This window comes from Eucalyptus grandis, chromosome 7 (assembly GCF_016545825.1).
Source record: "Eucalyptus grandis isolate ANBG69807.140 chromosome 7, ASM1654582v1, whole genome shotgun sequence".
Taxonomy (NCBI): Eukaryota; Viridiplantae; Streptophyta; class Magnoliopsida; order Myrtales; family Myrtaceae; genus Eucalyptus; species Eucalyptus grandis.
The window spans coordinates 12,329,904-12,353,242 of NC_052618.1; the positions used below are offsets into that span (position 1 = coordinate 12,329,904).

At 38.7% G+C, this 23,339-nt stretch overlaps 1 non-coding gene and 1 pseudogene across 1 annotated transcript; both read left to right on the top strand.

The window, feature by feature from the left end:
- Positions 1-15,393: 15,393 nt before the first annotated feature.
- LOC120295852 lies at positions 15,394-17,105 on the top strand (annotated as a pseudogene).
- Positions 17,106-17,249: 144 nt separating this feature from the next.
- LOC104428504 lies at positions 17,250-19,505 on the top strand. The gene is made up of 3 exons (XR_005553347.1): positions 17,250-17,731; positions 17,878-17,931; positions 18,863-19,505. It is a non-coding gene; the product is annotated as a glycine-rich RNA-binding protein RZ1A (transcript).
- Positions 19,506-23,339: the final 3,834 nt, after the last annotated feature.

Sequence of the window (23,339 nt, forward strand, 5' to 3'; positions counted from 1 at the left end):
CACCACCGGCGTTGGCGTCGGCAGCGGAGGCGGCGGCGGAGAGAGATCGCGGCTTACCTGCATGTTCGGATGTTGAGGATGCTCGATAATCTCGTCAAGCCTTTGACGAGCCCTATTTCGCCCAATTATGTTGTTGTAGGACCCTTTTTTTTTAAAGCTATTTTGGTTTATGAAATAAAAACTTTTTTTATTTTAGGATAATTACACAAATAATTTGTAAAAATTGATCGAATGTGTAATATCTTGCATGAACTTTTAATCTATTCAATATAATTTTTTAAACTTTAACTCAATGTATAAAGTCATAATTTAGTCCATATACCTCATTCTTTTACCTTGATAAGAATTAAGTAGACCAATATCGATACACGACACAATACAACAACACGTAATTTCTTAAAAATTTTGGATTCGTTTTTATTGTTTTTATTGTTCAGATTACAATTTGCATCTATTTGTGAGAAAATACATGGGTAAATTTTGTCACACGATATTGGTGTTACAGAAAAAGAGGATCCGTGTTCATTTTACTAATAAGTTAGAGCTTGTAAAATTTTAAAATTATCCTTTTTTTCTGGCTAATTTTAAATTTAGTGGATCATAGATAAAATAATTTTTATTTTTATTTTGATCTCAATGAACTCTTTTAAATGATTTCAGATACACTTAAAGAAAAGAAATCCAAACGTAAAAAGTAAAAAGAAAAAAAAAAAGTGCAAAATTGTACGGGCATTTCACATGCAATTTTCCGTGCCTTAGCCATGGGCATTTTTCTTCCCAAATTATTGAAACATAATCTAAATTTCCTCAATTTAACCCTAATCACCAAATCTCCAAAATTTTCAAATTGAATATTAGGTTTATTTATTTATATAAGAAAAGGGGGCATTCACTTTATCTGATAAGCCCCATCGCTTACCAACTCCATATCTTTCAATCCGCCATTCCGGATCACATTCTCATCTAACAAACCAGCCTCTATCTATGAGAAAACGCATGAGTAACCTCGGTCACACGATGACCATTTGGTGTTGCAAAAAAACAATTGAGATTAAGCCATAAAGGCCCTCAATTTTTCAGTACTTATATTTATCAATGTTGAAAATGAAAGTAAAATATGCTTTATAATAACTGAATATTGAATACCAAACAATACCAGTTTGTTAACTAAGCATGAGCACCTTTAATAATTTTTTTGCAAAATATTTAGCAAGATTCTTATTTTCAGTAAGTATTTCTTTTCTATTGAATGAATAAGTGGCCTTCCCTTGCCTAGCAATTTGGTGATTTTCTGACTTAATTAAACTTGTTAAGCTTATTTTTAGTATGATAACAAAATGTGTTTAATTTTACTAATTGCTAAATATTTAAGTTTTCAAGACTTAATCAAGTTTGAAGGTCTTCCGCATGTATATTGGACATAGGTGGAAAACGAGTATTAAAAATGTCGGTAGATATCAATGACTAGCATGACGAACGAATGAATAGAATCTAACTTTGGCTAGAGGAAGCTCGATATGCTCTAATGGCTTTGATTGTCAATATATAATATAGATAAAAATATAATTTAATAGGTTGAAATTCATAATTGATTCCTCATATCTACGCACTGAAACGAACCTTTGATAAGTTCTATAATAGCTAGATTGGTCTAACAACAAAAAGTAGTTTTTACATTTTTTTTTTCAAGTTAATCTCTCAAGTGAGGATAATATAACAATTTAAATTTGGAGACAACATTTTAAATATTTTAATATAATTTATAGACTAAATTGAACATATATTGAAAATCTAGGGACCTCATTGTACAATAAATTAAAATTTAGGGACCATATGAAATAAATTTAAAGTTAATGGATGAATTATGCAAATTTTATCTAACAAAGGTAGTTTTGAGGAGGGAAGCGCAGGGATTTTAAAGCCGTCTTTTTTGGGGATCCGAAGGTCTTCTTCATCCGCGAAAACCGTCTGGAGCGTCGGTTATAATATGATATTGCCTTCCAATTCCATCAGGGCGTCTCAAGTTAACTGTTAACCGCAGCGGTTTTCTTCTTCGGAGGCGCCGTTTTTAGAGAGAGAGAAACGGATACCGTACGCAGAGAGTCAAAGAGGCTTCGAGAGAGTGAAAATCGATCCGTTTCTCCCCTGGCCGAGAAGTCTGATTGATCCAGGTCTCCATTGAAGCTTCACCACCCGGCCTGTATCTTCGTCGGTGACGAGTTTCCATGGCTGTCTTGCGGTTTCGCTTGATCGTCAATCGTGATTAGAAGTCCATTGCATTGAGGCGTTTCTCGGTCGTCGACAGTGCTGGTCTATCTGTGAGAAGTGGCCCGGAGTTTGTGTAACGCTTCGACAATGATGACCGGAGGTGAGCTTTTCTCAATCTTTTTCTCCTTTTATATTTTCATCGTGCTGTTCATGTGTTGAATTATTATCTGTGACGTTGTGTGTTCGAAGATCTTCGAACGATCGGTGGCGGTCGATGGCGGTGTTGTAGTAATGGATGGTGTTTGGAGGCGACAGCCATGGCAGCGATGGTTTTCGGTAAGATTTGAACCCTGCGTGTTATTTTCTTTTTTCTGCTTTAACATTGAACAGCCACAAAATGCCTGCCGCCAGTGTCAATCTTACAACCGAGACAGCAGTTATACGGCCTCTATTTGAAGCCAAGACTGTACATAACCCTCGAGGTAAGCAATTTTATTCACTATATGCTTGTTGCAGTAGAATGAGGTTTGGCTGTCATTTGGGAATATCGTTGCTGCATATAACGTGCCTTTTATCACAGATTTTATGTGTCGATTACTCCATCTACTAGGTTGAAGTGTAAGCTTTTATATCTCTTTGGCTTGTCACAGATGCGTATCAAGAGTTGGGTTTTACTTGCTTACGATGCACTTCCTTGTTAGATGAAAAAAAAAAAGGCCAAAGGTTACGTAACAAGGAAAGCTGTTGGGCACGACTATAAAAGGTTTTCTTTTGAAATATTGAACTGGCCACTTTAGGAATCTTTCTTTAGTATAGAGAATCTCAGTCACGATTATAATCAAATAGTTAGAGTTGTCACCAATACAGAAATGTGCCAGCCCTTGAGTTGCTACATTTGTCCAACATGGTGCTTGCAATAACTATACATTTTTTTATGTCATCGTCATTGGTTAGCCTTGGCTTCATAATCTTTGTTGCTCATTGAGAGTAGTCCAGAAATTCTTACTTCAACCAAGCTCAACGTAGAGTTGAAATCTTTGTTGCTCATTGAGATTTGGTGTACTTATTCTAGCATGGAAATTTGGTAGTCACAATGCATGACAAGAGAAGACAACCAGATAAAACTTCATTGTTCTGACTAAACTTATGCATTATATTGATTTATCAATTTCAAACCCTAAGAACCCAGCTAGGGAAAAAGGGGCAAATTATGAAGGATAAAATATGTTGCTTTTGCTAGCCTTTCTTGTGGAAAAACCATATTCATGGCAATGGAGACTGAATTGTGGTCCCTAATTTGACTAAACAATTTAATTTGATAAGTAGTGTTAGACTCTAAGAATCCTCATTTCTTATTCTTTCCGAATGCTTAGGTTTAGATCGATGGTTGGATTTGAATGAAAAATCTCTTATTTTACTTTTAGGGGCTAGTCGTATTGCTTTTAGAATGGATCGAGTTGATACTTCATGTTCATTGGCTGAACTTGCCAAGTTTTGGATTGGTGCTCTTATCTACAAAATGGTTTTGTGTCATCTATTAGGACATTGTACACTTTTTTTAAAGAACAGTTGACAGAGAACATCTAGAGATGGAAAATGTGTGCGAAGTTGTATTTCCCATTGTGAGCTAGTGTGGGTCCCCAGAATTTTGTAATTTGATCAGTGTATGGGCAATAACAACTCTAGCATTGTGGTTAGTTTGCATGCTTGAGATCAATTAACTCTAGAAACCTAAGGTTTTCATTTTTTATTAAAAGATTTTTTTTAAAACAAGTCAATCTATTGAGGCCAGCAATTCATGGCCATGTTCATCTCCTCGCTCCCGTCCCGTGGCTCTGCTCAAACTGAGAGGCTGACAGGGAGAGTTTAGAGAGAGAAGGCGAGCTTCGATGGAGTCAACCATATCCAAGACTCTCTCTCTATCCTCATCTCCGTCCTCCCTTGACCCCTTCGTCTTCCACCTTTCCCACTACATCGCCCAATCACTGCATTGCCGATGCCAATAGGTGTTTGGCACCAATGATAGCATCACCTTCGGCATAACCCCTAGAAGGCTGAGTGAAGCCTGGTAAGAGTTTGTTGCTAGCAAAGTATTAACCACTATAAAAATTTCTTCTTTATATTGAGTCGACTTGAACTTTGCGAATTCGCCGAAGATCAATTTGATATGAGGGAGGGAGGTAGAGAGAGATTGAGGAGAGATCTCTCTATTTCTACCTCCCTCCCTCATATCAAACTGATCTTCGGGCGAATTCGCAAAGTTCAAGGTCCGATGACTCAATATAAGGAAGAAATTCTTATAGTGGTCATCACTTTCCTGGCAACAAATTCAAATCAAGCTTCACTCAATCCTCTAGGAGTTTTGGCAAAGGTGATGCAATCATTGGTGCCAAACACCCATCTCATCTAATCGCCCACAGGCTCCACTGCATCTATGCCGACCGCATCCGCACCCCGAGCCTCATCTAGCCCCGTCTGTCTCCCCCGGTTCCCACGAGGTTCCGCTTGCGGTGCGTTCCGAGCTCCGCTGCTCCTCTTGGCGAATTCGGCTTGTGGTGCGTTCCGGCCCCCTTTATGTGAATGCACGAGCTAAAGGTTCGATTTTTTTTATTTTTTTTTGGTGTGCGGCCACTTGAGTGTCTCTGTTTCGTCTATGCAGGGAATGACTCGTGGGGGATGTGCAGTGAGTGTGAAGAGAATTTGGGAAAATCAAGTGAGTTTGCCATTGCTTTCGTTTTTCTATTATAATCTCTAAGGTATCTGGGATCGTCCATTTTTCATAATAAAAAATTGGTCATCAACTTAAATTAAACTTAGTGTGACAGAACAGTCATCCCCCGGGTTACGCTTTTTGTCCTCTCATATATGTGAAGAGAAATAAGGTTTTAAATGATCTTATGTGGAGTCAAAGAATGGCAGGAGAAATGGCTTTCATCATTTTTTTTTTTTGGGTAAGATTTGAACTCATGTGTTTTTTTTTTCTTTTTTCCGCTCTAAAATGGAACAGCCACAAATACGTGCCGACAGTGTCAATCGTGCCGAGAACAACAATTATATGGCCTCTATTTGAAGCCGAGGCCGTGCATAACTGGCAAAAAAAAGTTGGGACAAACAGTTGCAAATCACTTGACAAATTGTGGATTTAAGTCTAATCCTCAAGGGATCATCTGCTTGTTGCAGTAGAATGAGGTTTGGCTGTCATTTGGGAATATCAGTGCTGCATAAAACGTGCCCTTTATCACAGATTTTCTATGTCGATTACTCCATCTACTAGTTTAAAGTATGAACTTCTATCTCTTTGGCTTGTCACAGGTACATATCAAGAGTTGGGTTTTACTCGCATAAGATGCACTTCCATGTCATCAAAAGAAAACAAAGGCCAAAGCTTACGTAACAAGGAAAGCTGTTGGGCACAACTGTAAAAGGTTTTCTTTTGAAATATTGAACTGGCCGCTATAGGAATCTTTCTTTAGTATGGAGAATCTCAGTCACATTAGTAATCAAATAGTTTGTCGCCAGTACAGAAATGTTGCCAGCCCTTGAGTTGCTACATTAGTTCAACATGGTGCTTGCAATAACTGTACATTTTTTGTGTCATCGTCATTGGTCAGCCTTGGCTTTATGAATCTTTGTTGCTCATTGAGATTAGTCTGGAAATTCTTACTTCAACTGAGCTGAACATGGAGTTGGAATCTCTCTTGCTCATTGAGATTTGGTGTACTTATTGCTTTTTAAATAGATCAGAGTTGATACTCCATGTTCATTGGCGGAACTCACCAAGTTTTGGATCGGTGCTCTCATCTACAACATGGTTTTGTGTCATCTATTAGGACATTGTACACTTTTTTGATAGAACAGTTGACAGAGCACATCTGGAGATGGAAAATGTGTGAAGTTGTATTTCCCAATGTGAGCTAGTGTTTAATTTTTTGGAAAGGAGTTTAGCCGGTAAACGCTATGTTTTCTTATACACATTTAGTATTTGAACTTCCTGTCTATAGTTTGTACTATATTGACTCTGCTAAGCTTTTGGCAGGAATCTTGGCTGTTTGTGGTGTTTTGATATGCAATCCCGTTACTTTCATCGCATAAGACGTGGTTTTAGTCTTAAAAACTCTGAAATGTCCTTTTGGCCTCAAGAAGCTATGCTATGCAATTAACTCGGTAAATTCCGTCTTACCTTCCACCCATTGTCCTGGTGGAGGAGTTCCTTTCTCAATTAAACGGGGAGATCTTTCGGAAGCTTTGGTGAGCATGGCAATTCGATTTGCATGACCTTCTTCCTAGCTATCTCCTGTCTCTCATCTTCAGTAGAGGATTGTTGGTCTCTGTCTCACCTGTGTGGATGGTGCTGCTATCTTCCTAGGTTTCCTGGATAAATTTCCCTGTCTGGTGTAATGACAGCCCTTCCTATGAATCGGCAATGTTGCTAATAAACACATGGTTCTTTTCGCATGGGCAGCTGTGCGTTCATTAACTTGCATTTCTGCATTGATGATCTTTGCCACGCTCTTTCAGCCAGTCATTCGTGCTTGATCATGTATCTCTTCCTAATTCTTTTAGAAGTGGTGCTAGCTCCATTTGAAATTGATACTGGGTTTGTGACTCCTATATGGGGCATATTCTTGGCATAAGCAAAAAAGTGGACATGATCATTTCCAATTCAATTTTTCTCGGTAGTTACTTGGGTAAGGTAATTGTGCATTTTTAACTATGGCTTTGTAAATGAATATTTTCTTTTCCCATCATGCTTGAAAAAATAAATGTGGAGATCAAATTGGCAATACGTGCTCAAGGGTATTCTTAAATAAATTTTTAATAAATTTCAAAATCATTTCGGAATCAGAAAAAGAGAAAGAAAAGGAAGCTGAAACAGGAAACCCAAAGGACCACAATCAACTGGTACAAGGATCTTAATCTTCGATTTACGAAATACACAAGGAGGCGGCGGGTCCGGAGCATTGAATTGGATGGCGAAACCCTTGTTAGGTTTGACTAAGGATCACGTTGGGTGGATGGCTGAAATGCTTGTGCGACTCCATCTATGTATGAGGCTGTGCAAAAGAGCGGAGGGAGGGAGGAAGGTTGGCTTTTGTTTTAACTACGAACTGCTCATACATGTAGGAAACATTGACGGTTCAAGAATCAATAGTAAAAATATTGAATATCTTTTGGATGACCTGACGGATAGAGTCATTTATAATATGCAAAAACCGTGCAAAAACTTCTGCTTTTGAGTTGGATCCATTATGAATCACATTATCTCTTAATATGTGATTGGCATGATATATTGTATTAACTCTATACAACAACTTTCTCAAGCAATATTAATCATTTTTCTTCTTTCGCACTTTAAGGGGAAGTATATTGCATGTGGTAACCTATAAGGCTATGTTCAATCGACCAGATTGGGATTGGGATATGATAGAATAGGATAAAAGGGGATCTGAAATCCTCCATATATCCTCTGGATAGTAGAAATATGTCATTAAATGTTTGGTGCAACCTAAGATAGAATTTAGAATCTTTAAAAAATTTCTTGTTTGAAAATCTTTAAATATCCATTTCCAACGGAATCCTCATGTAGTTGACCACTGTTGTCAACCAGGGGAGCTTAACGACTTTCAAAGATCGACCTTGGGAGCGTGACGACTTTCCACAGACATGTCTTCTATTGAACAAAATTCTAAATTGAATGAGAGGAAGATCTCTCTGGCGTTCATCAAGTCGCCTAGTTCAAAGTCAACCAAAAGAAAGATCATGGAACAATGGAGGCCGAGATTGGGTAATCATATGTTAAGTGGTGGTGGAAAAGCTGAAAAACTGATTGAGAAAGAGAGGGAGCCATGGATGAGGTGGTGAGCTCGAGCCTTCCAAGTGAGCCGTGAACCATGGCATCAGCAAGGATGCTCGAAGAAACCGGAGCAAGGAACTGTCATGGTGGACGGCTATTAGAGTGTTGGTGGTGTACCGCCAGTGACAAACGCCAAGGATGGTGAGTCTTGTTTAATATGGGATTTTCTTGGTGCATGGGAATTATTAAGTTAATTTCTAAAATTTTATATTCAATGTAAGTTTCTTCCACCCCTAAACCAGATTTCTTATCTAGCATTTTGTCCAAATGTATCTAGGTCAATCCAGTCCGGAGAATGTCACCAAACACTAGACGTGATAAATTAATATTCTATTCGGACTCAAACCCAGACCACCATTAACTCTTATATAGCATGTGAAAGAAGAGAGACTAATGTAGTTCACTGAAATCAGCTTCCTAATACATGGTCTTGGAAATAATGCTAATCTCTCTGTCTCTCTTCTTCAAGTTCATGCTCATGCATGTTATTGGCAAGGTAGTGTGATCTCGGTTTGTCCCCATAATTCAACTTGTTTCATGACGTGTCCTTATTTGAAGGCCAAGTCCACTTGTCTCGTATTCCCTATATGCTACATTAATATGATAAAACTATATTTTTTATCCCTAAGTTTGAGCATTTTTTTTCCTATCAAATCCTCTAAACTTTAAGTTTTGTCTAATCAAATATGTATAGCTTTATCTAATTAATATTTCTTCTGCTTCAAATCTAACTAATTGGAACTAACATATCTTATGCAATAACTCTTGCAATTTTCACCATTATATTCTCATCACCTATGTATTCTTTCTATCCTCGACTTTTTTGGAATACCATTCAGTTACTGCATACACACCAATAAAATTTTGGCATTTTGCACTTAATCAGAATTTCTCTTCTTATAAATTCCACGGTCTAGGTGATGTCTACAACTCCATATAACAATTCTCAGGAACCTAATCCAATGTAAAATTTAATTTGTTGATGGAGACTTTGCTTAAAGAATGCATAATTTGTACAAAGGACGCAAAGTAATTTCACATGTCCCTCTTTATCCCACGTCACTCAATCATATTGCCTTCTCATGCCATTCGTGTTTGATTCCCCTTGGATAAGGATCAAGTCATGCAACAAAAATCTTAATTATTTCTTGATTACAATCTTATTCCCAATATGGTTAATGTTTATTTCTTGGTTGTCTAGTTCTAATTGGTCTTAGGTGATTCCTATACTATTTCTTCATTATCTTTTGTGTGGACGTCACGGCTAATGAAAGGAAAATTTAGAGTTAATTCATGTAAATGAATCCAATTACTATTCAATGGGCCTATACGTGTAGGAAATGTGGTCGGCATGAGAACCAAAGATGGCTTGCCGTGCACTTTGAGGCGATGTGCCTAAGTTGCTTTCTTACATGTGAACACGTTCGAACTACTACTTTCTTTTATGGTCTTTTTCTCTACTTTTGCTTTTGGAAAGTATAACGCTGAACACCCTCCCTCGGATTTTCAATACCAAAGGCACAACACGGCACGGCACTTAATCTGTCAGATCAATTAAGGACCCTGTGGTGTGTGTCTAATAATTAGCTACATTGGTGTTATGACTTTCCATAATTTGGTTTTTGTTTATAATTTCTTGATTCAGGGAAGTAAGAACAAATGAAAGGTTGGACAAATGTAACATATTGACGTTCCCACAACTTTTATCATGTGAACGGTCTCGATTACGCCCTATCAAAAGAAGAAAAAGCAGAAGAAATATCGTGGCTTTATACCTTGGGATTAAATATATATACCTAGTTTTTTAATTCCAATAATTTATTAAATAACAATATGAATAGACTAAAATGTTAAAGGTCATGATATATAGCGTGGGCTTTGTTACTTTCAATTAATAATTCATCTATAAATACTCAATAAGCAAAATTCAATTTGCTTATCAATGTAACAAGTTAAATGCCGGTACCAAATTCATTCCAAAGGTAATATTTTGAAATAAATTATTTTTTACCATAATAGAGATTTTACTCTCTTTTATGTATAACCACCATTTTCAATTTTAATAATAATTCCAAAATGTATAATTTATAGAAAAGATATATACTATAATAAACAAATGAAAGTAAAGTTGATTACAAATTATGAAATAGACTTATTACATATATGGTTAATTGTGTTATGCTTTTGAGGAAAGTAAAGATTTTATGTGCGCAGAAAAGACTAGAGTTGTCCGCCCCCTACTAAACGGCCCGTAAATTTAGAAATTGGAAAGACACAATTGACAATGAAAGAAAAAGTAGGTCCCCATAGTGTTATCAGCTTTCATCGACAGACTTGATCATTAATAGTTCACCTTGCACGTCAAGGTCCCCATTTGAACTGACTTTTGTCATGTGAACTGACTAAAGGAAGGGAATAAGGATCATTGACTTGACTTGAACTCTCCACTTCTTCAATTATATATCATCTGCCAGCTGCAACTTTTTACTTTTTCTAACTAGTGGTATACCTTTATGATAAAAAAAAAAAAAAAACTAGTGGTATACCTTGGAGATTAAATACATACCTTTTCTTATAATTCCAATAATTTGAATATTAAATGGAACTATATCAAAATGTTAAAGATCATTATTTTGTTGTTATTAATTAATAATCCATCTATAAAGTATTCAAAATGCCAAAAGCAATTTGCATATCGGTATAAGAAGTTAAAGGTCGGTACAACATGGACAGAAAAAGGTAATATTTTGAAATAAATTCTTCACCATAGAAGAGATTTTGCTCTCTTTATGTATGAGCACCATTTTCAACTGTATAATAACAAACAATATTCCAAAACATATATTTATAGAAAATATATACTATAATTGACAAGAAAAAATCTATTGCAATTTTGTTAAGTCAATACTAAACCTTTCAATTTTGCCAATTAAGTCCAAAACATTTTCACATTTGTCGCTTGAGTCCATCCGCCAATTTTGACCAAAATTCACTAACGTGACACCGATCATACCATGTGGCATGAACAACAATGATGTGGACGTTTTTAAATAGTTTTTTGAATTTTAATGGTTTTTTCCTTTTCTTTTTGGGTTTTGGAGAGGATCAACGAGGTTGGCCTACATACCCTCTCCGGCCATAGGTGAGGGCTAGCCACCCTCGCTGGCTCTAGGCAAGGGCGTTGAGCCGCTCGCCAACTCTAGGCGAGGGCCACAATGCCCTTGCTAGCTAAAGCAAGGGCGTGCACACCTTCACATAGAATCGGTGAGGGCCACAACGCCCTTGTTCGACCTGGCCTGGCAATGGCCGCGACCTTACTCGGGATTGGTAAGGGTTGCTAAGCCCTTGCCTGGCCAGATCTAATGAGGGCGGGCATTGTGACCCTTGCCTAGAGCCAGCAAGGGTGGGCTAGCCCATGCTTGTGATTGGAGAGGGTCTATTAGCCACCCTCGCTGGCCCTCTCCAAAGACCCCCCGGGAAACAAAGCAAAGGGAAAAAAACCGAAAGATTCAAAAATAATTTCAAATGTCCACATTAGTGCTAGCAGCCACGTGGCGCAACCAACATCCACGTCAGTAAATTCCCAGCAAAATTAATTGAATAAACTCAATTGGCAAAAGGTGAAAAGTTTTAATACTAAATTGGCAAAAATGTGAAAATATTTAGAACTCAATTGGCAAAATTGAAATGTTTCTCGACTAAATTAGCAAGAGTGCAATAAATTTAGGACTTTTTGGACAATTTTTCCTAATTAACAAATGGAAGTAAAGTTGATTATGAATTGTAAAGTAGACATACTTTCATGTAAAGTCAAAGTCCTCAGCTGTGGAGGATTGGAAGGTTATTATTACGCATATAATAGACTAGAGTCATCCCCTTGCTAAACGACCCGATAATTCAGGGATTGGAAAGACACAATTGATAATGAACAAACCTTGGGCCCATGGGAGAAAGGACATAACAAGTGCCATAACTTTTGCACGGCTCTCATATGAGTACCGTAAATTTTTCTTTTTCGATTACTTGAGTGTCATAACTTATGTATGACGTTCATTTGAATGCCATAACTTTTTTAAAACATTCACACAAGTGTTATGTGATGTTGGATTTTGGCACTTGAGTGAACGATTTAAAAAGAAAAATTGCACTTAAGTGATCGATTGAAAATTATGGTACTCAAGTAAACATGTTTTAGAAGTCATGGCATTTAATGGTATGTTTAGTAACATCTTTGTTCGGGAAACAATTTTTGTTTAGGGATATTTTTTTCTATTTCTATTCCCTAAACGAGTTTTTTAGTTGAAGAATGTGTTTCGTAATTGCAAATAAAATCTATACCTAGAACAAAAAGAAAGAACATAAATGCATTTGGTATGACCCTAAAAATTTCTATTCCCATTTTTTTTTTTTTTGCTTAATTATAAAAATGCCAATGGAGACTTAACATTCCATATTTGAATACAAATGGATTTTCATAATGCTTTAATTGATCAAGATATTCTAAGATGGCCTAAGAAAATCCATGCAATAGTTAGTTAAAGATGGATGACTAGAAATGGGGATGACTACATATGACAATAGAGAGTCACGCTAGTTTATAACTCATGATATGAAGAGGTTAATAATATATCTTTAAAAATTACAATAAACAAGTGCATAGACTAAGAAGAAGAGCAAACATTGCTGGAAGTTGCCAAATGATCGCAACTTAGCATGTCTCTAAAAGAAAACGGCATTCAAAAATACATAGAGTAAAGCCCAAAAGCTTATTCAATTTTGAAATCAATTTTCATCAAAAGATATTCACATTTTTTATAATAAAATAATTCTAAACTGGAATTAACACTAAAATCTAGTAAAACACTCAAATTCTAATTTCTAAATTCTTTTCCCAAATTTCTGAATTTTATTATTTTATTATTATTTTTATTTCGAAAATAGGAAATTGGACCAAATCAAGACCAGACCTAGTGTTGATTTTGTGAAGACAAGCATTGGATTACGTTGAGTTTTTTTTTTTTTTTTCAAAATGACCTTATTTCTCTTTTTGTTCTCGAAACGAAGAGGTAAGTTTTTTTCTACATCTTGTTTCTATTCCAAATCTATTCCCTAGCATTGATCTATTTTAGGAAATAGAAAAATTAATTGGTATTACCAAATAAATTTTAGTTCTTTTTCCTATTTCGAGAAATAAAAGAACGGAACAATAGAGGAACATAAACGTTACCAAACATGACTTAATTATTCGAAATAAAATTTATGACAATTAAGTGAGTACCATGTGAAAGTTATGTCACTTATTATGTCTTTACCCCCATCTCATCATGTTTTTGATTTCATTGATTGACTTGATCATCAATAGTTTCATTGACTGACTTGATCATCATGACCTTGTAATTTTCTCAACTTGAGAGGCCATGAAAGATATGTCACCACTATTCTTGTATTGATGACATCAACGCGTCTTTGCATGGAAGATCATGTTGCCCCCTATTATATATTTCGCAAATTGTTTCGATATAACACCACATAAAAACCAAAAGAAACTCGCTTTGCTTAAAGTCCTCATGGACCTTCGCAATAGGGATCGGGTTTTATCCGGGTCATTCTCATGCTTAGCTACCATCATTTTTCTATTAGGGAGTGTCCGGCTTTGGTAGAAGCCGGAGGGGACAAGACCGACGACCGGCTCTCTTGGAATTTAAGGCGCGAGAGCTGATCCCGGTGGGGTTTTGAGCTCGTGGAATGATACTAGCCACATCTGCAATTGGTTCGGTATCACATGCGGTCGTAGACACCGTAGAGTCACCATATTGGACCTTGCCTCCAATAACCTGTTCGGGATCGTGCCACCCCATATTGGTAATTTGAGCTTCTTGAGAGGAGTCTTTTTGCAGAACAACAGCTTCTACTCTGGAATTCCCCCACAATTTGGCCGCTTGTTTCGGTTGCAGATGTTGCTCCTCAATAACAACTCATTCAGTGGACAAATCCCTTCAAATCTCTCCCATTGCTCTAATTTGCTTGATCTTGACTTAGGCTTCAACATGCTCGAAGGAAATTTGCATGCAGAACTTAGCTGCTTGTCCAAGCTCCATTCACTCATTCTTCAACACAACAAGTTGACGGGAAACATGCCCTCGTCATTCGGAAACCTCTCCTCTCTTCACGTCTTCACAACATCTTTGAATAACCTTGACGATACGATTCCAGAGACTCTTGGCTGGCTTAGAAATCTGAAAGTGCTCGTTCTTAACATGAATAAGTTTGTCGGTATGATTCCTATCTCAATCTTTAATATATCCACTCTGACAAATCTTTCTGCGGCTGAAAACCAATTAGAGGGGGGCTTACCCATTGAATTAGGCTTCACTCTTCCGAATCTCCAAAGAATTGGTTTGTTTGACAATCACCTCACCGGACCCATTCCTCGTCAATATCCAACATATCTAATCTCGGTCAAATCCAACTCAAGTCGAACAACTTTATTGAAAAGTTCCTTCTTTCTCAAAGATGAGAGGACTCTATTGGTTTAGCATCAGCATAACAACTTTGGAAGTGGGCAATATGCTAATCTTGACTTCACCTGCTCTTTAACCAATTCTACAAACTTGAAACATTTTAATGTAGAGAGTAATGCTTTTAGAGGACCAATCCCAGGCTGTATCGGTAACCTCTCTATCTCTCTTTCAAGATTTGGGTTAGGTTACAATTACATTTCTGAACCTTACCTTCTGAATCGGAAATCTCATCAATATGGAGCTCCTACAAATAGTAGGCAACAACATCTCGGAAAAATTCCTCCTGAGATCGGAAATCTGATCAAACTGAAGTATTTGGATCTCGGTTCAAATAATTTCTCAGGGAAAATACCAGAATCCATTGGGAATTTAAGGATGTTAACCAAATTGTACTTGGATAGCAATAATTTCCAGGGCTCGATACCATCGTCTCTAGGAAATTGCCAGAATCTACTTCTCTTGGACCTTTCAACCAATGACCTCAACGGTAACATTCCCCCAAAAATTGTGGGCCTCTCATCTTTGTCGATTTATCTCAACTTGTCACAAAATAGTCTTACCGGCTCCCTTCCCGGAGAAGTTGGAAATTTGCAAAATCTCAATGAATTAAGTCTTAATGGGAACAAATTATCTCAACAAATCCCAAGCAAGATTGGCGCTTGTACATCCATGGAGCGCCTATATGTACAAGATAACTTTTTGAAGGGCCCCTACCATCAACTATGAGTTCCATGAGAGGCCTTCAAGTTTTGAACGTTTCAAAAACCGATTGTCGGCCAAATCCCAGAATATCTAGCATCACTAAATCTAATGAATTTGAGCCTATCTTACAACGATTTTGAGGGTGCATTGCCTACAGGAGGAATTTTCAGAAGCGCCATTTCAACTTCAGTTGTTGGAAACAAGAAGCTTTGTGGGGGTTTGCTAGATTTTCAACTACCGAAATGCGACTATGAAGAGTCAAAACAAAGGAAAATAAGCAGAATTGCTAAAGTTTCAATATCCGTAGTCTCTGCTCTTGTAGGAGTAGCCTGCATATTGTCTCTGTTATACTTCTTCTGGTTTAGACACAATAAGAAAGCGTCTACTTCAAGCTCTTCTGAAGATGGGTTTTTGCACGTTTCTTATAACAGTCTACTAAAAGCGACAGGTGGATTCTCTTCCACCAATTTGCTTGGTGTGGGCAATTTTGGGTCCGTGTATAGAGGACTTCTTGATCAAACTCGGTTGATTGTGGCCATCAAGATTCTCGACCTTACATGTCCTGGAGCTTCCAATAGCTTTGTAGCAGAGTGTGAGGTCTTGAGAAGAATCCGACACCGTAATCTTGTGAAGGTGCTCACCGTGTGTTCTGGGTTTGATTTTAAAGGAAATGATTTCAAGGCACTGGTCTACGAATTCATGCCAAATGGAAGCTTAGATGAGTGGTTGCACCCAATTGCATCACAATATATAGAGAGAAGCAAGTTGAGTCTACTTGAGAGAGTGAACATTTCCATTGATGTTGCTTGTGCACTAGATTATCTCCATCATCACTATGAAATGCCAATAGTTCATTGTGATCTAAAGCCAAGCAATATCCTTCTTGACGATGAAAAGACTGGACATTTGGGCGATTTCGGGCTTGCTAGATTCCTCCTGCAATGCATACCATCGTCAATCAATCAAGCTCTATCAAAGTCAAAGGATCTTTTGGCTACATAGCTCCAGGTAATGACACACAAGTTAGGTTTTTTAAGTTTATCTCTTTATAAGAACACGTGAAAAGAAGGCACACAAAACATCATCGACATGATATTTCAACATCAATTATTCACCTTTGCATCACTATGCTTTGTTTATTGTTGTAGAGTACGGCATGGGAAGTGTGGTATCCACACAAGGAGATGTGTATAGCTTCGGGGTCCTCATTTTGGAGATGTTCACAGGCAAGAGGCCAACCGATGACATGTTTGAAAATGGGTTGGACCTTCATCACTTTGCAAAGGCAACTTTGACGGACCGAGTGGAGAAGGCAATTGATCCCGTTCTGCTTCAGGAAATCGAGGAATTGAATAAGACACAAAGAGTCACTCTGGAGGGCAAGAACAAAAGCTGGAGCAACATTCAGGACTGTTTGGCTTCAATTATCAAAATAGGAGTCGCTTGCTCTTCCAAGTCTCCAAGGGAACGAATGGACATCGGTGATACATTGACTAAACTCCAAGGAATCAAGAAGAACTTCTTAATTTCATTGTCATTGCCTAGTTGATGTCAAATCTAAACTTCATATGGAGTCATGTGATCTCTGTGGTCATTGCTTTGTGTGGAACTAGATATGTTGTTTTGTCATTCACAAACAGTTTGAATCTAGTTATGACTTAGCAATTCGAGGAAGATTAAAATAATTTATGTTGTCTTAAGCGAAAGAGCACTATCTTTGAGTTGGTATGAAAAATTATTGTACTTTATTTTGTTAGGTCTCAAAGAATTACTCAGAGAGTCTCTGGATGTTAGGTCTCATTGTCATTGCAGAATATTAGATTTTAACCATGACTTTTCAATGCAATCGTAAGTATATAAGCACGTTGAGTCAGAATTTTTTTCATGACATTGGTTGATTGTGATTAACTCTTTTATATCCGGCTGCCTCATTGGGTAATATACAAGAAAGTATCTCATTAATATGAAAAATCTGACTTATGAAATGTTTTCTCACATATTTTTTATAAAATAAATACCATATATATTGGACATTGCCAAATCCGAGATAATTATCGTGTATTGAATTTTTGCATTTTTTTATAATTAATGCTTTCGACGCCGTCAGTTTCCGACCATGTTCATCTCCTCCCTTCCGTCCGGTGGCTCTCCTCAAACCGAGAGGCTTGCAGAGAGTTTAGAGAGAGAGGGAAGACGAGCTTCGATGGAGTCAACCATATCCAAGACTCTCTCTCTCTCTCTCTATCCTCATCTCCCTCCTCCCTCAATCCCTTCATCTCCTCCGGCTCTCGCGAGGTTCCGCTTGCGGTGCGTTCCGAGCTTCGCTGCGGCTGACACGGTGGCGGCGGCGGCAGCGGCGGAGTTCACGGTGAGGATGGGAAGGCGAAATCGGCCGTGGATGGAGCCGATGAAGCCTCAGCCGTCTGCTCTCGCAGTTTATGTGAATGTACGAGCTAAAGCTTCGATTTTGTCAATGCGTGTCCAACTTTCCCTGCATTATATTGCTGAAGATGTTACTCCACGGTGCATATCCTTTTTTTTTTTCCTTTTCTTTTGTGCGGTCAGTTGAGTGGCTCTGTTTCGTCTCTGCAGGGAATGACTTGTGGGGGATGTGCAGCGAGCTTGAAGAGAATTCTGGAAAATCAAGTGAGTTTGCCATTTGCTTTTGTCTTTCTTCTAATTCGTGAAGAGTGTTTGCTATTATATTCTCTAAAGTCACTAGGATCGTCCATTTTTCATATGAAGATAAATCGTCATCAACTTGAATTGAACTTAGTGTGACAGGATATTCATCTAGTGGGTTATGTGGGTGGAAAGAATTGCAGGAGAAATGGCTTTCATCAATTTTTGTGCTAAGATTTGAACCCTGTGTGTTTTTTATTTTTCTGCTCTAACTTTGGACAGCCACAGGTATCCGCCACAAGCGTCAATCTTACAACTGAGACAGCAATTGTTTGGCCTGTTTCTGAAGCCAAGGTTATACCTAATTGGCAAAAGGAGCTGGGGATAAACACTTGCAAAACACTCAGACAAATTGTGGCTCAAGTCTAAGTGATTTTACCATCGCCTTTCTCTTTCTCGTAACTCGTGAAGAATCATCCGTTTTTCTTCATGAAAAGAATTGCCATTGACTTCAATTTAACTTAGTGTGAGAAATGTCATTTTCTGGGTGTGATTTGAACCGGGCATGGTTTTCTCTTTTTTCTGCTCTAAACATTGGACAGCCACAAGTATCTGCCACAGGCATCAAGCTGACAACCAGGATAGCAGTTGTATGGCCAGTATCTGAAGCCAAGGATGGCAAAAAGAGTTGGGAGAAACACTTGCAGAAGACTTGACAAATTTTGCCTTTATGTCTAACCCCTCGAGGTAAGTAGTTTTATTCACCATCTGCTTGTTGCATTTGAATGAGGTTTGGTTGACATTTGTGAATATCGTTGCCACATATAACGTACATTTATCACAGATTTTCTGTGTTGATGACTTCATCTAAAAGTCGGAAGTACAAGCTCTTATATCTGTAATTATCCCTGTCAAATAATGCAAACTAACTCAGGGAAGAATATTTTCAATGCAGGGGGTGGTTGACAAGTTCTCTGGATGCTCCCGTGGATTTGGTTATGAGAAGAAGCAAGCAATGGATGAGGCTATTGAGGAAATGAATGGACTTGGACGGGAGAAATATCATTGAGGAAAAAGCTCAGCCTTGAGGTTCAGGTAGAGACTGAGATGGTGATTGCAGTCGTGATTGTGGTCATAATTGTGGCCTCAGTTGGGACTCTGGTGGTGGACATGGAGGTGGAGGTTCAGAGTGCTTTAAGTGTGACAAGCCTGGGCATTTGCACGGGAGTGTCCTCGTGAAGGGGGCTGGGGAGGTAGGTATGGGGGGAGGGATGACAGGTATGGAGTTGGTGGTGGTGGGCACTATGGTCCTGATCGAAATGGTGATTGATCTGGAGGGCGCAATAGGGATAGTGGTACTCAAGGAGGATCAGGAAATGCTCCTATAATCAGGACCGTTCTGGTCCCTATGAACATTGTGGTACAGGGAACTTCCGTCCGGGGTAGAAAGAATACTACTGATAGCTATGCACATAATTTTTTCCAGTTATAGTAAAGCAGTTGATTCTGTGTTGGTTGAAAAATATTTGGTCCTTGTAGCAGAGCAATTGGAGGTACTGCTGTTACTTTCTGGAGGTGTCAAAGTCCCTTTTGCTGAATCTCTTCTTTATTATTCTCTGGGTGGATAAATCTGCTTGATCAGTCTTTTGTTGTGCGAACTTTGGCTAAAAGATTCTACTGTTTAATATCCGTGAATGCTTGTTTTGATGTTATGGTCTGATGGCATTGGTTGCTTAACTTAAACAATCAAATTTGGCCTTAAGCTTTCAATGATATGATCGGTAGTGGATTCTCTTTCACTTACATGCTTTAGCAATTGCAAATGCCTCTGAGTTAATCTTGGTCGACTTCTTCATTGGCATTTGTGACTGTGGAGTGCAGACAGCTTTTTGGTGTCAAGATGGCTCTTTTGAGGATAGGGCAAGAGATTCATCTGTGGACGTAATGCGTTTTTTCTATGCAAAAGAGAAGCTGCCTTAGAAATGGATGCCTGTTTTGGCTACAAATTTTCAGATGTCTTACTTTTTGAAAAGGAGTTAATTGGGTAAGCTCTATGTTTTTTATACACATTTAGTTAGCAGCCTATTAATCCTGCTAAGCTTCTGGCAGGATTCTTGGCTGTTTTAGTGTTTTGATGCACGGTCATGTTGCTTTCATGTCATAGGACATGGCTGTAGTCTTAAAAATTCTGAAAAGTCCTTTTGGCCTCAAGAAGCTATTCCTTTATGCAATTAACTCAGTAAAATCCCGTCTCACCTTCCCCACATGATTGCTGGTCTCTGTCTCCTCCATGTGCATGGTGCTGCTATCGTCTTAGGTTTCCTTGATAAATTTCCCTTTCAGGTGTAATGATGTCTCTTCCTATGAATCGGCAATGTTGTTATAAATACATGGTTCTTCTCAGTTCAGCGGCTTTGCATGCATTGACTTGCATTTCTGCATTAATGATCATGTATCTTCCCCTAAAGTTGTGGTTGCTCCATCTGAAATCGATACTGGGTTTGTAACTCCTAGATGAGTTATACTCTTAGCATTAGCAAAAACTGGATATGATCATTTCCTTTACAGATTTTCTCTGTAGTTACTTGGTTAAGGTTATTGTGCATTCTTAACTACGGCTCTGTAAATGTTTCGAGTCATTTTAAGTTGGAGAAATCTCTCCAGCACCCCCTAAACTTTTTTGTTCTAGTTGGCATACAAAATTGTGGATTGTTGTTTCGCACGTCTCATAGTCTGAGTAATATTACCATTTCTTGCCCATTGTTCACTTGCAAGCCTCATTCACATACCCAGCAGAGGCGGTTCTTGAACAGAGCAAGCCTTGCCTCCGTTTCACATTCTTGAATGACCTGGCAAGGGTATTTTGACCAACCGCGCTTCATGAGATGTGGACCTTAAAATGACTCAAAGGGGATGATACACCGCTTCGATTCCCTCTTTACCAATTCAAGAAAGATGACAGGATTTCGTTCTAGCGAGCTCAACGACTGCACAATTTGATTGATCAGAACAGGGTGCATTGTGCACGCGGGTCCCGTTCTTTCTGAGGCGGAGTGTTTTCGTCTGTTACGCCTCCATATACGACAAGCAGGGACAGCACATCTCAAAGATAATGGTACAGTCTCGGGGTGTCGCCAGGATGAGCACATCCTAGCGACATGATGTTGTGAGTGCCCCAAGCTTTGACTCTTCCTATATAAGAAAAGCTCGAGGCAGGAGACCCACCACAACCCAATCTCGCACGGACCCTAGAAAGGGAGGCATCTCCGATGGGTGATCTTGGCAACACAGGCGCTGTTCCTTTGCGTGTATCCGGAATTCATTCATACGATTCTTACTATTATATCAGCGCCTGTGTTTTCAGGTCACCCCTTTGAGATGATCACACTCTTTCCCTTTCACATATCGATAATGACTCTCCCAAATTAATCGGTATGGCTTCTTTGTCTCATTGAGATCAGGTGACTCGCTTAGGGTTCAACGTGGTGATTGAGGTGCTTTGGAAATTCATTTTCATGGTTGTACTCAGCTTCTTTTTCCATATTTGTAATAAGAATCTATTTTTTGTCGCCATTATTTCTAGGGAAGTATACTACAATTATGTAAAACTATTGATTGTTGCTCTAGCCGCTTTCTTGTCATGACGAGTTGAGATTAAAGTGCTCGTTAGTGATTCACCCCAGTAGAGCATGAGTGAGGTCATAATAACCTCTTGGACCAGAGGTGGTGTAGAAGAAGTAAAGTCTCTCCAATCCCTCCTCACAATTTGGATGATCTTGCACGGGTTGACAGTTTGATGTGGTGCAATTTTATGCCAAAAACTCAAGGTACAAGTGATAATTATGAAGAAATGGTTTTACGTCTGTAATGTGTGCCGACCGTTGCCAGCCACAAGTGAGGGTGTGGGTGCTCAGTCCCTTGCCCATATCTAGCGAGGGTCGCAATGCCCTTGCCAAATCTGGCCAGACAAGGGCATGGCGGCCCTCACTCGATCTAGGCCTGCCTAGTGCTAGTGAGGGTCAACCGCGACCATCACCAGCCTAAATGGAGGAAAAATAAATAAAAGCAAAGAAAGAGAAAGAATTATAAAATATTACTAATTGGTTGTGGAAGTGTTGTAGAGAGAATATGAGAAAAACTGCAATGGGCAACTTGAGAAACATTTATACCTAATTGTAGTACAAGTATACACTCCAATAAAATATCATCTCCCACAACTATTACATTTTAATTTTCTTGCACCACACACAAAACACTTAAAGCAAACTAGCTTTTATGAAGACACACCCGCAACTCTTATTTTTCTCTCCCCTACGGACGGGCAACTTTCTTTTTTCTAATTGTGAAGCTATTGCCGTTGTGGCGTGTGTGGTTTTCACCAAAGCTCATCATACTTTACAATAGGCAAATAAAAGAAATGGAATGAATCTAGCATCAATCCAAGAAAAGTGAAACTGCCATACTATTCCATTTGAACCAGAAAAGACAAGCTATCAAATTTGAAGGATAATATATTACTTTGAAGCACTCCGACACCTATTTTCAGCCTACACTCCAAAAAACCACGAACCGAGATGTTCAATCAAATTCTACATACATTAGGCAAATAAAAGAAATGGAATGAATCTAGCATCACTCGAAAGTGAATCGACAAACTTCAAATTCCAAGACCTCAAATTCTCATTAGAAGTTGCTAAGAAACCCTATAGGAAGAGGAAGGGGAGGAGTGGTGTGGTGAAAAGCGGAGGAACGGGCACGGTGGCGTTGCCGTGGTGTCTCCAAAGTTTTTTCAGCTCAACCTTCAAAGACAGGCAAAATGGCCTCAAAGATTGCATAACGCTCCTTCAGCGGTTTTAAAATCAACTAAAAAAACGGTGGCAAGGAAGGGACAACAACAATTTTGCTTCAGCAGTAGGCAAAGGAAGAAGCAAACGGTAGAAATCTAATTCATGCATTTTTTTAATCAATTGCAAATTTTGGACAAGAATTTCGGTCTGTCGGAAAAAGTCGGCTAATAAAAATCTGATTGGCCGGGAACTCAGCCCTTAATTGAGATTATCTTAATTACTTATTTGAAGGGAAAATCACTTCTACCTATTTAATCATAAGCATGGAATAAATGCGATTTTTTTATTGAAAGAAATGTTTTTAAACAGGTCAATCTATCGACCCCAGCAATTTGTGACCATATCCAAGACTCTCTCTCTCTATCATCATCTCCGTCCTCCCTCGACCCCTTCGTCTTCCGCCTCCATCGCTACGTTGCCCGGTCACTGCAGCGCCGATGCCTCCCCTCTCGGCTCATCACCCACAGGCTCCGCTGGATCTACGCTGACCGCATCCGCACCCCGAACCTCGCTCCGGCGCCGTCTTTGTCTCCTCCGACTCCCGCGAGGTTCCGCTTGTGGTGCGTTCCAGCCGCTGCACCTCGG